Source organism: Arvicanthis niloticus, chromosome 1 (genome assembly GCF_011762505.2).
Source record: "Arvicanthis niloticus isolate mArvNil1 chromosome 1, mArvNil1.pat.X, whole genome shotgun sequence".
In the NCBI taxonomy this organism is placed as follows: Eukaryota; Metazoa; Chordata; class Mammalia; order Rodentia; family Muridae; genus Arvicanthis; species Arvicanthis niloticus.
In genome coordinates this window covers 82,339,158-82,354,369 of record NC_047658.1, presented here as the reverse complement: position 1 = coordinate 82,354,369, position 15,212 = coordinate 82,339,158, and positions in this window count along the sequence as shown.

Here is a 15,212-nt window from a genome sequence, read left to right as displayed (position 1 = left end):
GGAGACTCACATACCCTAAGTATAGTCACAGATACCTTAGACCGCCTAACCAATTAGGAATCTGGGAATTGTCCAGCGCTGTATCAGGCAAATGTCTATTCCAGTCTAACTCCAGGTCTTTCTCCTCCCAAAGGGGCTATCTTCTATCCACCAGTTTACATGTTGCTTACGTGTTACTTCTGGAAGCAGAATGGATTCCCAAATGGATGAGAGACTTGAAGTTTACCATCTTCTCAGCTAGGTCCATAGCCAACCTAGACTTGGTCTAGGTCTAGCTTTTCCTACATTTTCTGCCTTTTCTCTAAGAGAAGGTCCAACACTACCACATCCTTTTGATTCAGTCACACGTCAAGGAACCCTGGGAGAATGTAAGTGAGTACTGCCCATGGCCTGCTCACAGAACTCCCAACACCCAGTGTGAGTTCTGCTCTCCAGACTTAGATGGGGCCGGAGGGAGCCCATGGGAACTCACAACATGGCAAAGGAATATCAGCATCATTCACAACAGAACCATGCTCCAGAGAGATGGTAGGGAGGAGGAAGGGTTTCAGCAGTGATTCCGGGGAACCAGCAAAGCCTGAAGAGCTGAGAGAAGACATGTAAGATCAGCCGAGTTCAGCAGTTCAGGAACTTGGGAGTTGCCTGAAGTTTCCCTGCTACACTAGCGACAAGCTGGGCAAGAGATGTGCATCCTTCCAAGCAAACTCCAAAAGATCATGCCCAGGGAGGCCTGAGGATGACTTTGCATGGCAGCCTAGATCAAGGGTTTTGTAACCCTCAATATCATTTGTCTAGTTACTCTGACCAAATACCTAAAAAAAACCCTCAAGGATATAGTGGGTCATCTGGTTCACAGTTTGAAGGGATACAGTTTGTTATGGTGCAGAATATTTGGTTTCAGACCCAGGACAAAGCAGACCTGGCCTTCACATTCTCCCAGCATCTCTCAGTCCCTACCTGGCATACACTGCCCCAATCCTGAACTTTCCAGCCCAGTGACTGGACTGCCCTTCCCCCAGAAGGCTCTTCTCTATATAATCCAGACATTTTGATCTCTCCTCTCTCCTTCTTTCTCTCCATCTCTCCCTCACTCTATGTGTGAGCTCTTTCTGTCTTTCTCTTCACCCTCTCCTCTTTTTCCCTCCTCATGACAATAAACCTACCTATGTATACTTTAATCTGGCTTGAATTGGCTCATTTCACCAATAAAGAAATAACTTATCTGGGCTGGAGAGATAGCTCAGTGGTTATGAGCACTGACTGCTCTTCCAGAGGTCTTGAGTTCAATTCCCAGCAACCACATGGGTGCTCACAAGCATCTGTAATGGGATCCGTTGCCCTCTTCTGGGGTGTCTAAAGAAAGCAACAGTGTACTCATACATAAAGTAAATAAATAAATCTTTTAAATATAAAAAGAAAAGAAGTAACTTACCACAGAAGGCATAGTAGAGGACTCTGTTCACTGTGGTGGAAGCTTCCAGCATGGCCAAAGCTGGACCATGGTGGCCGCAGTGTGCAGTTGGTATTCCTCACCTCCTCACATCTTGGCAAGAGAGCTGACATGAGGTGGGACCAGGTTGTAAAACCTCAAGGCCCACCTCTTGTAACCTACTTCCTCCTAAAAAGTTCCACAGTCTTCCAAAAACAGTGACACCAGCTGGGGGCCAAGTATTCAAATACATGAGGCTGTGGGGAGCCTTTCACATTCAGACCATAACACCTCCTACAATCAGATCAGGAAGTGCAGTAAGCAGGCTGTAGCTCTGGGAATGCAAGACTCAGCCCAGAAATTTGCATTTCTAAGGAATTCTTTTGGAGACTACTTATGAACCACTGCCTTCTAGAACAAGAGAAAGTCAGGGGTCAGTTCAGCTCAAATCTAATCTTCCAGCCTAACTCCCAAGTAGAGAATCCAGTCTTGAGGACAGTTAGTTCTTTCCCTATACAACCACCTTGTCAGCTTCTGTGACCCCCATCCCCACGCCCCTGTTGACTGCTGGTTGATTTTCCTGAGCTCCCTAATGCCCTCTATGTTTCAGCATTCCTAATGACAAAGATACTATATTCTACTCTGTCTTCCATCAGCAGAAGAAAGTTATCAAGGTGAGGAAATTGAATAAAAATAGCTTTAGCCAGACAGGCTTTCAGGACTCAGGGCAAAGATACCAGAAGGTTATGGTGGCAGCAGCTGAGCTGACAGCTCTACCCACAGAGGAGAGGTGGACCAGGATTCTGCTACTCAGTTGCAATCTCCTGGATCTCTCTTGTATCCCTGAGAGTCACACAAAGAGATACTGCTCAACATCTGGAAGGGGTGGAGGGACAGGTAGTCACAGAGGACAGGGAGAAGTGCATATGAACATAGAGTCTCAGACAGACCAGAATGGACACACCGATGCCAAGGAAATCTAGATCCTGTCTTGGGTTCCTATTCTCATTAGTAAAAGGATTTAAGAGTGAACTCAATGGAACCCCCAGACAATTTCATTAGAATTTAAAAGAAAGAAGATAAACAAACAAAAACGCAGGGAGGGTAATCTGTAACTCTTAGCAGCTTCTCAGAGAATAAGAGGTGTGAGAAAGAAAAAAGCCACACCATTTGAGGCGCCAGCATGGAGGAGTGCCACATAGCAGCAGGCAGCCATGGGGTGGGGGTGGGAAGGTGGGGGGCTTTAGGGAAAGGGTAAAAAAACCCAAAGGATAGAAAAGGCATACTTAGGTTCTGGCCAGCATCCAAATGAGAAAGACAGAAAATAAAATTAAAAGTTTATTCAGAAAGGTGGGCAGACCAGCCAAACCTCATGACTGTGCAGTAGAGACTATGAAACCAGGGAAGGAAACATCTGCTATCTCATTAAAAGAATAATTATTCTTCCTATCTCCTCAGCATGACCTGAGGTGAACCCAGGTCATTAATCTTGTCAAATTAGAAGGTTAGGCCTGCACCACGGTCTAGATGCTACTCTCTTGACCAGAAGGTGTTTTTCTTTAAAGGTCCTTCTGTATTCTAGCAGCCCGCCCATCTCCCCAGCCTGGCTCCGCTGGGCTCCTGGCAACAGGAAGCTGTTGCTCAACTTCCATCACTAGTGTGAGAATCTGTAATTTAATTAGAAGGGGGAGTGAGAAGATCCGCCAAAGTCTCCATCCTGGATGTTACAATTCTGAAACCTAGGTCTCCTCAGAGCTTCAGGGTCAGTGGGTAGATGGTAACCTGGAGTCCCACATACACTCCTCCTTCCAATGGGAACAAGCAGTTCTCTTACAGGCAGAGATCTGAGTCCAGAAAGCATCTGCTTAGATTTCTAGGTTCTTGTGTTTCAAGACAAGGAATTGGACCAGTTCATAGGGTCACATGGATAATGATAGAGACAGAGACAGTTTATGAAGAAAAGAGCAAAATGAAGAAAGAAAGGAGGAATAGTGGGACAGAGGGATGGAAGAAGGGAGGAAAAAAGAAAAAAGGAAGGAAGGAAGAAGGAAGGAAGGGAAGGAGGGAGGAGGAAGAGAGGGAGGGAGGGAGGGAGGGAGGGATAGAAGGAGGGACACAGGGAAGATGGAAGGAAGAAAGGAAGGAAGGAAGGATACTCCGGAGAAAGAAAAAAGACCTTGGAGCTAGAACAGGAGCTCTGTAGGCTTGTAGGTCATTTATATACTGCCTGCCTTCTCTAGGAAATCACCTCTCCCAGACTGCTTTCCCTGGTGGTGATGGGTTTTCAATCTTTCTGTTCTCTCTTTCTCTCCCTCCCTCCCTCTCTCTCTCTCCTTCCCTCCCTCCCTCCCTCTCTCTCCCCCTCCCTCTCTCCCTCTCCTTCTCCTTTCCCCCTCTCTTTCCCTATCCAGATCCCTTCCTTCCTTCCTTCTTTTTCTTCCCCTCCCTTCCTCTTCTTCTCCTTCCCTCCCCCTCCCCATGCCTTAACCTCCTGCCAGGATTTCACATTCTTAGCATGAACTTGGCCATGGTAGGAGTATTTATTTACACCACAGACCTGGGCAAATACAGCTTAGTCTCACTCTGCTCCTTTATGCTTTGGGAAACCTGTTATTAACCACTTACTGGCTCCACAAGGGGCCTGGAGGTCTCAGTTTTTAAGCATCCCATACAATTCTGATGCAGACTTACTTTGAGAGACAAGGATCTACAAAGACATTCTAACTCAAATCTCCATTTGGCAGATAGGGAAACTGAGGCTTGGTGAGAGGAAATGTCTTGGCTGAGGTCTCTGTGGCAGGCCCTTTGTATGATCAGGGTGGTCAGGCTGATGATAGTCCCTGGGTATCTGACCCCTTAGCTCTGGAGGGAGGCCTGAGAATCTGCCTGTCTGATGGAATGCAGGCCACTCTTGGAAAACCACCACTGCAGAGTTGCATACTTGAGTGATTATTCCCCATTTGGCATCCTGTCTGAGGACAGGGCATAGTGGAGGGGAAATGAAAACGGCAGACATCCTGGATTCTTCTTTTCACTAACTGAGTCTGTGTCTGCAGATTAGAGGGTGAGGATGTGCATTAACAAGCCGTCCAGGTAATTCCAATGTCCACTAAATTTTGAGGGACTCTACTGTAGCAGGAGGGGCTGTAGCTTCCATCTCATGAATAATGGATCAAAAATGGTTCAGGTCAGAGAAGAAAGACCTGCAGAGTACAAGGCCAGCACATGCAGCCAGGCCCAGTCCCTCCTTTCTAACCTCTTTAACCCCATGCTCTCATGGCAATCCCACAGGCCAAACAGTGGCCATGAACTCAAATCTCCTTTCAGGAAACAGCAGGACCACATAGGCCACCAGGAGCAGAGGGAATGCTACTTCTAACTGTCTTGATGCTTAGTGAGAGACAACTAGGTGGGCCTTCCTATCCCTTTACCTGCTAAGTTTGGTCTGGGGACAGCTTCAAGTGTCCTGATTCTAGAAGTTACTTTGCTCTCACCAACACTAAGCCCAGTATTTCCTCTGGTCTGCATGTTCCCCTCATCCAGGGGAAAGATGGGACAATGGTAACTGAAGTAATGAGGACTGCTTGGGGATGGGAAAAAATAATAAAGATAACAACTGTAAAGGTCTGAAAAAATGCTGAAAGAAGACCCCAGACTTGTAGTATACAAAGACAAAGAGCATTTATTCTGCAGAAACAACCATGGGGATCAACCATTCTCCAAAATGGTGACCCCTGACAAGGACATGTAGGCCTTCTTATAGGGAACAAGGGTAACTCTCTAGAAGGATTAGGTAATCTAAAATTTCATTGGTGGGTGCTAGGAGGTCATAGGTGGTCAGTGGTCTGCATTCCGATGTCATGAACATTTAACCATATGATGAGATAGGAGTGCCCAGCACAGATGACCCACTCTGAGATAGGATATTCCCCCATTTTGTGGTTATCCCCAGACTGTTATTTGGGAGGGGGTCTTATGACCTTGTTTTTGAGACTAATGGTCTGTTCCTGGAGCTGGTGCCTCATAGCCTTCTTTTCTAAATCAGGCCTGGTCCTTAAATGGAGACAAATGGGGTTTATATTGTCTATTCAACATTCAACACCCTGGCATGTACTATCTTTTTCCTGTAGACCAGTCCCATCTGTAATACATACTTTCTGTATTTGAGCTCATTCATCGTGTATGTAGTTAGTTAGTTAGTTAGTTAGTTAGTTAGTTAGTTAGTTAGGTGGATGAATGGATGGATAGATAGATAGATAGATAGATAGATAGATAGATAGATAGAGAAACAGATTTGAGATAGACATCTACAAAATCTAATTATGAAAGTATTGCTAGCTCTACATTAGAGAGAAGGAAGCAGTCTGAGAGAAGTTAACTTGCCCTTCTAAGATCACAAAGTCAGTATGTGGAAGATCAGTAATTCAGACACATATCTGCCTGATTTTGGGTCCTGTGTGTTTCAGGACAGATGCCAAGTTCGCTAGGGAGGGAAGGGCATGCACTTGCTGATGGAAAGGATGTGTCTCTGTGTCTGCATATGTTTCTTGTGTTTCTCTTTGGCCCTTTTCCTTATCTGTTTTTTTGCCCTAGTCTGACTGGCTTCTTTTTTATATTGTATATTATTTATTATTTACTATATATTTATCATATATTTATCATATATTTATCATATATTTATTATATATTTATTATAGGTCATAGGTTATAGGTTATATATTAATTATATGTTATATATTATACATTATATTATACATTATATATAATATATGTTATATTATATATTACATGTTATATGTTATATATTATATGTTATATGTTATTATATGCTATATGTTATTATATGCTATATGTTATTATATGTTATATTATATGTAATATATTATATGTTATATATTATATGTTATATATTATATATCATATATCAATTATATATCATATATAATATATCATATATCAATCATATATCATATATCAATCATATATCATATATTATAATTATCCCTGGAATGTCTATTTGTTTTCTAACAAGAGACAGAGAGGGGGTTGTACCCAGATGGGAGAAAAGGTGGGAAGGAAGGGAAGCTATAATTAGTTTCTATTATATGGAAAAAAAAACTATTTTCAACAAAATGAAAATGGGGGGCAGGATAGAATTATAAAACATACATTTGAAATGAGGACAGTGAGAACAGTATATGCTAACCAGATTATGAAGGCAAAGGTTATCCCAGAGAGAACTGAGTTGCTGACACTTGATTCCTGTGGGCACTGAGGAGCCAGAAAGGGAGCTCTAGAGCCTAGCAGGGGACAGTATTTCCTCCCTAGACTGTTGGGAGGCTTTGACACTACCAGCGAATTGGAGTAGAACTGCCTATTAAATGTTTCTGGTGGCACACGCCTTGAATCCCAGCACTTGGGAGGCAGAGACAGGCGGATTTCTGAGTTCCAGGCCAGCCTGGTCTACAGAGTGAGTTCCAGGACAGCCAGGGCTACACAGAGAAACCCTGTCTCGGAAAAACAAAAACAAAAAAAACAAAACAAAAAAAAAAAAAAAAAAAAAAAGAAAGAAAGAAAATGTCTCCACCTCCATCCAACAAAGACCTAATCATCTTTGATTCCTCTTTACCTCTAATCTCTCTTCCTATATCCCAACCCTTCAGCTGGCTCCCTCATCCTGCCACTATTTCTGGTCTTTGTTGCCACTATTCTGGCCCATGCCATTACCTTAAGTCTCCTGTGTAGGGTCTTTGCCTGTCTTCTCACTTCCACTTCTGCTCTCTCTCCTCTGTTAGCCCCATGGTGCTCTGGGTTAGCCTTTAACAAAGAGAGTGAACTCTTGTCTTCCCCAATCCAGCATTCTCTAGCAACTTTTATCATTGTATGTAGAGTTGAAACAGCAAGCCATTTCTCTAACTCATGAAATTCATGATTTCTTTCTCTATTAGGATCACAGGTCACACTGTCTCCCTGCCCTGTAGTGAGCACTCCCTGTCATTCTTTGAACACACTTTACCTCTCTTTGACATGCCATTGTTTATTTGTTTCATTCTTACTTGTCTCTCTAGGCTTCCATATCCAAGCACAGAGGCCTGAGCTGCTGACATACAATGGACAACCAACAAACACCGGTGAAATCATTCAAGCATGGCAGAGGAAGGATCTTTTCCACGTGGCAGAGCAGAGAAGAACTAAGGTCATCCTCAAACAACATACAAATAGAAAAAGGGGAGTCTCGGAAAACCCATCCAGAAGACTGGGTTCTCTTGGACATTCTCTGAGAAGTTCATTTGCACTCCTCATTCATTAGATTCAATAGGGACACTCTTGAGTTACTGCCCTATTGTTCTGAAGAGACATCTTGACCATGGAGACTCTTACAAAAGAAAGCATTTAACTGGGAACTTGCTTACAGTTTTAGAGGGTGAGTCCATGATCATCTATCTCAGCAGGCAGACAGGTTTGACTCTGGCACAGTAGCTGGGAGCTTTACATCCTGATCCAGCAGGCAGAGGGAGAGAGACACTAAGCCTGGTATGGGTTTTTGAGACCTCAAAGCTCACTCTCCACTGACACAACTCCTCCAACAAGTCCATGCCAGCAGTGTTCTAGTCTAGATTTGTCTCTATTACTGTTGATAAAATATCTGAACAAAAAGTAGCTTAGGGAATAAAGGGTTGATTTTAGCTTGCAATTCCAGATCACAGTCTACCACTGCAGGAGAGTCACAGCATCAAGAGCTGGAGACAGCTGCTCACATCATACCCATAGTCAAGAATAGAAAAGGAGGGCTGGAAAGATGGTTCCGAGGTTAGGAGTGCTTGCTGCTCTTGCAGAGGAATAAAGTTCAGTTTCCAGTTCCTAGCACCCAAGCTGAGTGGCTCACAACTGCCTTGTTCCAACTGCAGGTACCCCCAATACCCTTCTGATCTCTGTAGATTCCCCCAGGCACACAGAGGCACACAAATTTAAAAAAAAAATCATTAAAAAGAGCAAAGAATTGAATTCATGCATGTTTAGTACTCAGCCAACTTCCTCTATTCTTACACAGACAAGAACTTCATATCTAGAAATAGCTACTCACTTTCAGACAGTTAAGATAATCCTAAGACACACCAACCCAATGTTGACAGACAATCCTTCAGGGAGACTCTCTTCCCAAGTGGCTATAGGTTGTGTCCAGCTGACACAATTAAAGCTAATCGTCTCAGTCCTGTTAACTGAACCCACACAGGAGCAAGGGAGTCCAGCTAATGTGGTCAATGACAGGGTCCTCGGACACAGATCAGAGCTGGGAGCTATGGTGAGGAGCTACAGTGTGAATGAGTAACAACTGGAATCCAGAGGAAAAAGTAAAACCTCCAGTGTCTCTAAATCCCCAGTCTCCATTCCATTGAAATCACTCAACTAAAATATACAACCTTCCAGAAAGCTTCTAAAATTGCCATAGTGGTCTTGAGAGGCCCAGATTTATAGCTTGTGGGTAAGAGTCTGTCCTACAAAGAATCAGGAGCTTTGGTTATACGACTTCGCACATCAACAGCTGCAACAGGAGTGTCCAGAAAAGTTTGACAGGGAGATGAAAAATCTGACAATTTGAGTATTTCAAAAGCCTTAATGCCAACCCTATGATTCATTATTAAGAATGGATGGGTGATTTCTCCCACATGAAAAAAATACCCAGCCCAAGAGTTTTTGGGAAAGGAAGGAAGGAAGGAAGGAAGGAAGGGAGGGAGGGAGGGAGGGAGGGAGGAAGATTGACTGATTAGTTTACTTTAAATTCTATGAAAATAGCATTGTCCATAGTTTGAAAGGTCAACCCTCCAGAATTTACTCATGCCTAATCTCCATAAGAATGTGAAAGAGGCCTGGGTAGATAGCTCAGGACTTTGTTGCACAAGTGTGAGGACCTGAGTTCAAATCCCCAGAACTCATAAAGAGCAAGGTAAACTAGCATGTTATGTAAACCTAATGCTCCTACAGTGAGATGGGAGGTGGAGACAGAGGCTATCTCAAGAAGTTCAGGGACAAGTTAGCCTGGTATACAGAGTGACAAACAACTATAGAGACCACAGCTCAAACAAAGTGAAAGTAAAAACCAGCACCTGAGCACCATAATACATATGTACCTGCACCCACACATACAAACACATACATACATACACACATGGACACACATCATAAACTCATAGACATACAAGCTTCAATCCATAATGCTAAGACCATCCAAGAGTAAGAACATTCCCAAACAACTGGCTACTTCAGAACATGGTGAATTCACTACTGCTGAATGAAATTCAGCCTAGCAAGAGTTAATTAACAATGGTCTGGCTCTATGTACATCATTTAGGGTACAACTGTGATTAGGGCAAAGTCTTGGACCTTGGGCGCTCACAGATTGGTAATAGAGAAAGATCTGGTGCCAAGACTGGAACACAGAAGATTTACTATGTTAATAGAAAGAAGAGCACATATGCAGATGACCCTGGGTATTTGGGAAAAATTTGTGGGGCCTCTCCTCTGATGGATGTCATTCTCTCAACGAAACAGGAAGCAATAATATGGGTGATAAAGGAGGATAGGGATGAGGAGACAGCAGGAGATGGAAGTAAGTGGAAAAGCGAATGACTACAGGCATGTAATATGACAATGTGATTTCCAGGCAGCACTAACGACCTAATTAAGGCTCTTGGACTGAAGAATTTTAAAATGAGATAATCATATGACTGTGTGTTTACCTTCTGTCTTGAAGGTCCTTGGTCCAGATGCTGAAACCCTTTCTAGCACATTCTGAAGATAGATGCCTCCAAGGACAGGCTGACTATCACTTTCTGAGACCCTGTGCTACCCTAAGTAGATACGATGGAAAGAAAGTGTTTCTATTTCACTTTCTATTAAACACATGCATCAGTATTAAGTTAATCAATCCCTTAAACATATGGAGATTGCTGTTGAGCTGACATTGCCCTCTAGTCTGTTCTGCCTATACATAAACTTGAGAGCCTGCTGCTGATGGGTGTTACCTTGTTGTTCTCTCTCTTTCTCTCCCTGAATCATTCAGAAACTCATTCAGAATGTGTGCACATATCTAAATGGTGATGCTGAACCTGACAAGAACTCCTGCACTACACAAATAGGAATGTGAAATGGTGCATTACCTATAAGCCATTTGACTAGGCAGTGTCACTACCAGGAAAAATAAGACTTGGTATCACAGTAGATATAAATTAAATTAAGAGGATCTCTAACTATGTCCAGTTACATTCCCTAAAGGAATAAAGATGAGTATTTTGGAAGAATTTTGTCCCACATATGATTATTATAGCATTTTTATGAATGTCTGGAAACAATTTCCATGTTTAAGGGATTGATTAACTTAATGCTGGCATACGTATTTAATGGAAAGTGAAATAGAAATTTTAAAAATGAAATAGTAGAAGAACACAAAATGGAACTGAAAAAATATACACTGGGAAGGGGAGTGTCTTCAGTTCCTCTCCTATTGCTGGGTAGACTATTCCAACAAAAGCAACCAAGGGAGAAAGGGTTTATTCTGGCTCACAATTCAAGGGCATCATCAGTTATGTTGAGGAAGTGAAGGCAGTAGGAGGTTGCAGCAGCTGGTTACATCACATCCACAGTCAGGAGGAAGAAGTGATGCACACCTCTGCTGCTCTGCCCACTTTCTCCACTTACACAATCCAGGATCCTAGGTAGGGAATGGCACCACCAACAGTGAGCAGGTCTTTCCAGCATCTATCCTAGAATACTGTTTTTCAGTGATTCTAACTTCTGTCCAGTTGACAAGTAAGGCTAACCATCACAGGCAGATTTCAAAGAAGTAGCTTTGATATGATCTATTTGTTTTAAATATGTACATAAGATATTTTTTAAAATCTTCCTGTACACCCCTATCTGCTACAAGAATAATTCTTTAAATTTTTCTTTACTTTATTCAAAATCAAAAGAATAACTGTACAAATTTATGTCGTTTAGTAAAACAATCTGGTGTTTTGATATAGTCACAGAGGTGTAATGCCAAATCAGAGTAACTAGCATATCCATTAGTTTGAGCATATATTACTTTTCTATGGTAAGGCATTCATACACACAAAGTGATACTGCCAACTCTACCCACGCTGTAGTGGCAGCAGAATTCACCATTCTGTGTGACTGTAACTTTCTATCCTTAACCAGCTTCTCCCTCTTTCCCTTGATGGCAGCCATTGTTTTACGCTTCATGAGATCAGCTGTTTTTGAACTCCACATATACGTGAGTCACGTGACCCTTGTCTGTCTATGTGCATTTATTTCATTGTGTATCATGTCCCCTAGCCTTAGCCATGCTGTCTCTCATAACAGGACCTCATCCTTTTGTGGCTGAATAGCATTCCTTGTGTAAATGAACCTCTTTGTCGTCTCACCTGCTGATGGACACTTAGGTGTTCCGTAGCTCAGCTGCAGTGAACAGGGGCCAAATATCCTTCCTACACACTGGCTTCATCTCTTTTGGATATGCACACAGTAGTTGGGTTACTGGGACATAGTGTATTTATCTTTTCAAACAGCGTAATAAAAATTTCACTAAAAATTATTATTATTATTATTATTATTATTTACTAAAAAGCAAGCCTCAGTGGTACTTGTACACTCAATCCACACTAACTCTTCCACAAATGTCCCTATTTTTGCCTTCAATCACTCCCCAACTCCAACCAGGAGGTCACTTAAGTCTCCTCTGAGCTCAGACAGCATTCTAACATAATAAGCCTTAGTAAGATACACCCAGGAGGGTGATCAGTAATGTCAAAATGTAGGGAACTCACTCATTTTCCTAATGCACCCACTCCTGCATCCCTCCACCCCGCCCCTGCCTTTGTCATTTGGGGTAATCAAGACTGCACACAGCTGCCTTCCCACCACTGCCCTTTTCCCTGGCCTCTCAGGCAAAGCCTCCAAACAAGAGAAATCTTTCAACCTCCCCCTTCTCTAAAGATTCCCATCTGCCATCAGAGTCCTGTGTGTCTTTCAGAGATAATTGCCTCTGAAAAGGGACATAGGAAGAATTAGAGATGAATCTGGGTAACTTGTCTTGGACCCCACTGAGAAGAGGGGATCCTGGTAAAGCAAGCTGAAGGTATGCTGATGCGCCCCCTGGTGGAAAAAAAAAGCTGCAATTGGGGAGGAAGGCTATTTTAATATGCTACCAATCCCCCAAACTTCTAATTTTGCAAAGACTTCTCCCTGTGTCTTTTAAAAATCCACCTATATTTCGCATTTAATATAATTTCTACACAGCCACATAATATCTGGATTAAATTAAATCCATGATTTGTAGGAACCAAATGTGAGATATTCAGGTCTCTGTTTAAACTTAGAATTCACTGCCCAGGGGATGCATTCCGGGAGGAGTACATTCCTTAGTCAGAGGACACTTGCTGGATTAACATTGAGAAGAGGAAGGGAGAGGCTGATTAACACTCCTCAGACCACAGGGAAGGGAACCCACCTGCGAGTGGGGAAGGCCCAGAGCACGGAGACACATTCCAGGAGAGAGGCCCAGGATGGGAAGTGGTCAGGAAACTGAGCCCTTAATGTAATAAAACTGGGCAAACGAAAGACACTCATTGTCATAAAAGTAATGTGCGAATATGAGACATCTATAGAGCAGACCTGAGAAGGTCAGCCTTTGGCTCGGTGTTTCTCTTGTCTGCAAATAGGGGAACCCCAGTATACTGGCTAATTAATGTCTTACCATCAATAAACGTCATGTTATTGCAGCGAATCCCACCCGTGAGTGTCTCTGGGGAGCACGTCCCCTGGTTTTGGATCTTAGAGTCCAACAGATTGTGTAAACATTCACATAACTATTTTACCTTTTTTTTTTTGGAAGCCAATAAAATACTCTTGGTAAATGCAAATGTTTTCATGAGTCTTTGAAAGAAAATGTAGGCACTTGGCTCATAGCTCCAATATTTGAGGATCAAGAAGGTCATACATCTTGAACGGAGCTTTACAGCCTTCCTTAACTGTAACTCAGACAGCAGGGAGTCAGCAGGAATGGGGGCCAGCAAGGTGACCACAGACTGGTTTGGGGACAGCCAGCAGCTATGAGGATTCCTGGAAAGGCATGAAGCAAGCTTCTGCAACCCCATGCCAGTTTTTATAACCCAGTTCACATAGAATAAAGCCCCACAGATACCATGGAGCATGGGAGGACAGGGAGGCAAATGAAACAGCCTCTGCCTGGTAGAGGATCAAGCCTGATAAGAAGTATTGCACCTGACACAAAGGGAAGCTAAGAAAACCCATAAAGCACTGGGTCATCCAACTCCTGCATGAGGCTCAAATGATGAGAAATCAGAGAAGATGGTATTTTTTCTAGCCTTTTAAATATTCTAATGTACATTTCAATAAGCTAAAAAGTGGGAGGGGGTGAGTATTTTCGTTGTAAAGAAATGCCCAGTGTTTGAGGAGACAATTATGCTTAACCAGATTTAAACATTATACAATCTGTTGCTATACTAACACACCACATGGCATCTCATTAGTCTATACAATTTTGTGTTTTGTATATTAGTTTATAAAGAAACTTCATTTAGACTAGAGTGATGGCTCAGTGGCTGAGAGCTCACTCAACAGACAAACATGCCTTTGGCCTAGTCTCTTTGGGCTGTAACAAAATCACCTTAAACTGGCTGGATAGAAGTAACAACTTACTCAGCACTGATATTTAGGCTGGTATGTCAGAGACGGAGGTCCGGTGTTCTCACCAATTGCACCTTTTTGTTGTGTTCTTACGTGATAGGTGGGAGAAAGGGTCTGGCCTGGGTCTTCATGATAAGGACACTAACCCCATTCGTGGGAGTTCTACTTCCTTGACCTCCCAAAGAACTTTCATCTTAATGTATTTGGGGAAGACCTTGCTAGATCAGATTTCAAAGTGAGATAAAAATAAAACTATCAGCCAATAAGCAGTTTAAAATGAGAACCCAGAAACCATCAACAAAAATACCAATAAACTGGATCCAGCAAAATGTAAAAAGTATTGTAAATCATGACCAAATTAGTGGTGGTTTTAAAATCAGTATCATAAATAAAATGAATGGAAAAGCACATGATTCGATCAATACAGAAAACTATTCCTAAATTCCAACGCCCTTTCATAATGAAAAGGTCACTAAGTCACATAGGAACCAGAAAGAACCTCCCAAACTACAGAAAGCATCTATAAAGGATGTGCAACTAATATTGCACTTAAAGTGAAATATTCAAAACTCTCTCTCCTTAAGGAAGAAAACAAGGCAAGAATGTTCACTTCTGTGATTTCTACACTCTTACCAAGGAAAGAAATGAGAAAAAACTAACTAAATTAAAGGCATCCAAACAAATGGGAAAGAACTAAAACTACTTTCACTTGTAGACAGCATTATCTTCTATCTTATATACAGAAAATCCTGAGGAGAAAATGAACAAATTTATCAAGGCTGCAGAAAACAAGATCATTATGCAAGCTGAATTGCATTTCCAGAAACAAGCGATAACCAATTACAACAACCATTAGGCATCATGACGGATAGTCATAGCAAAACAAAAACAAGAAATCCCATTCTATTTAGAAAAGAGAAGAGAAACTTAGAAGTCCACTCAGGTTTTTATAGCAATTTTCTCTTGCACAAACTAACCAGGTTCCCACATGAAAATAACTTATTTTATCTAATCAGGAGCCTTAATGACCCAAGGGCCTCCCACAGATCTCATTTCTTAAATGTTCCAATAATAC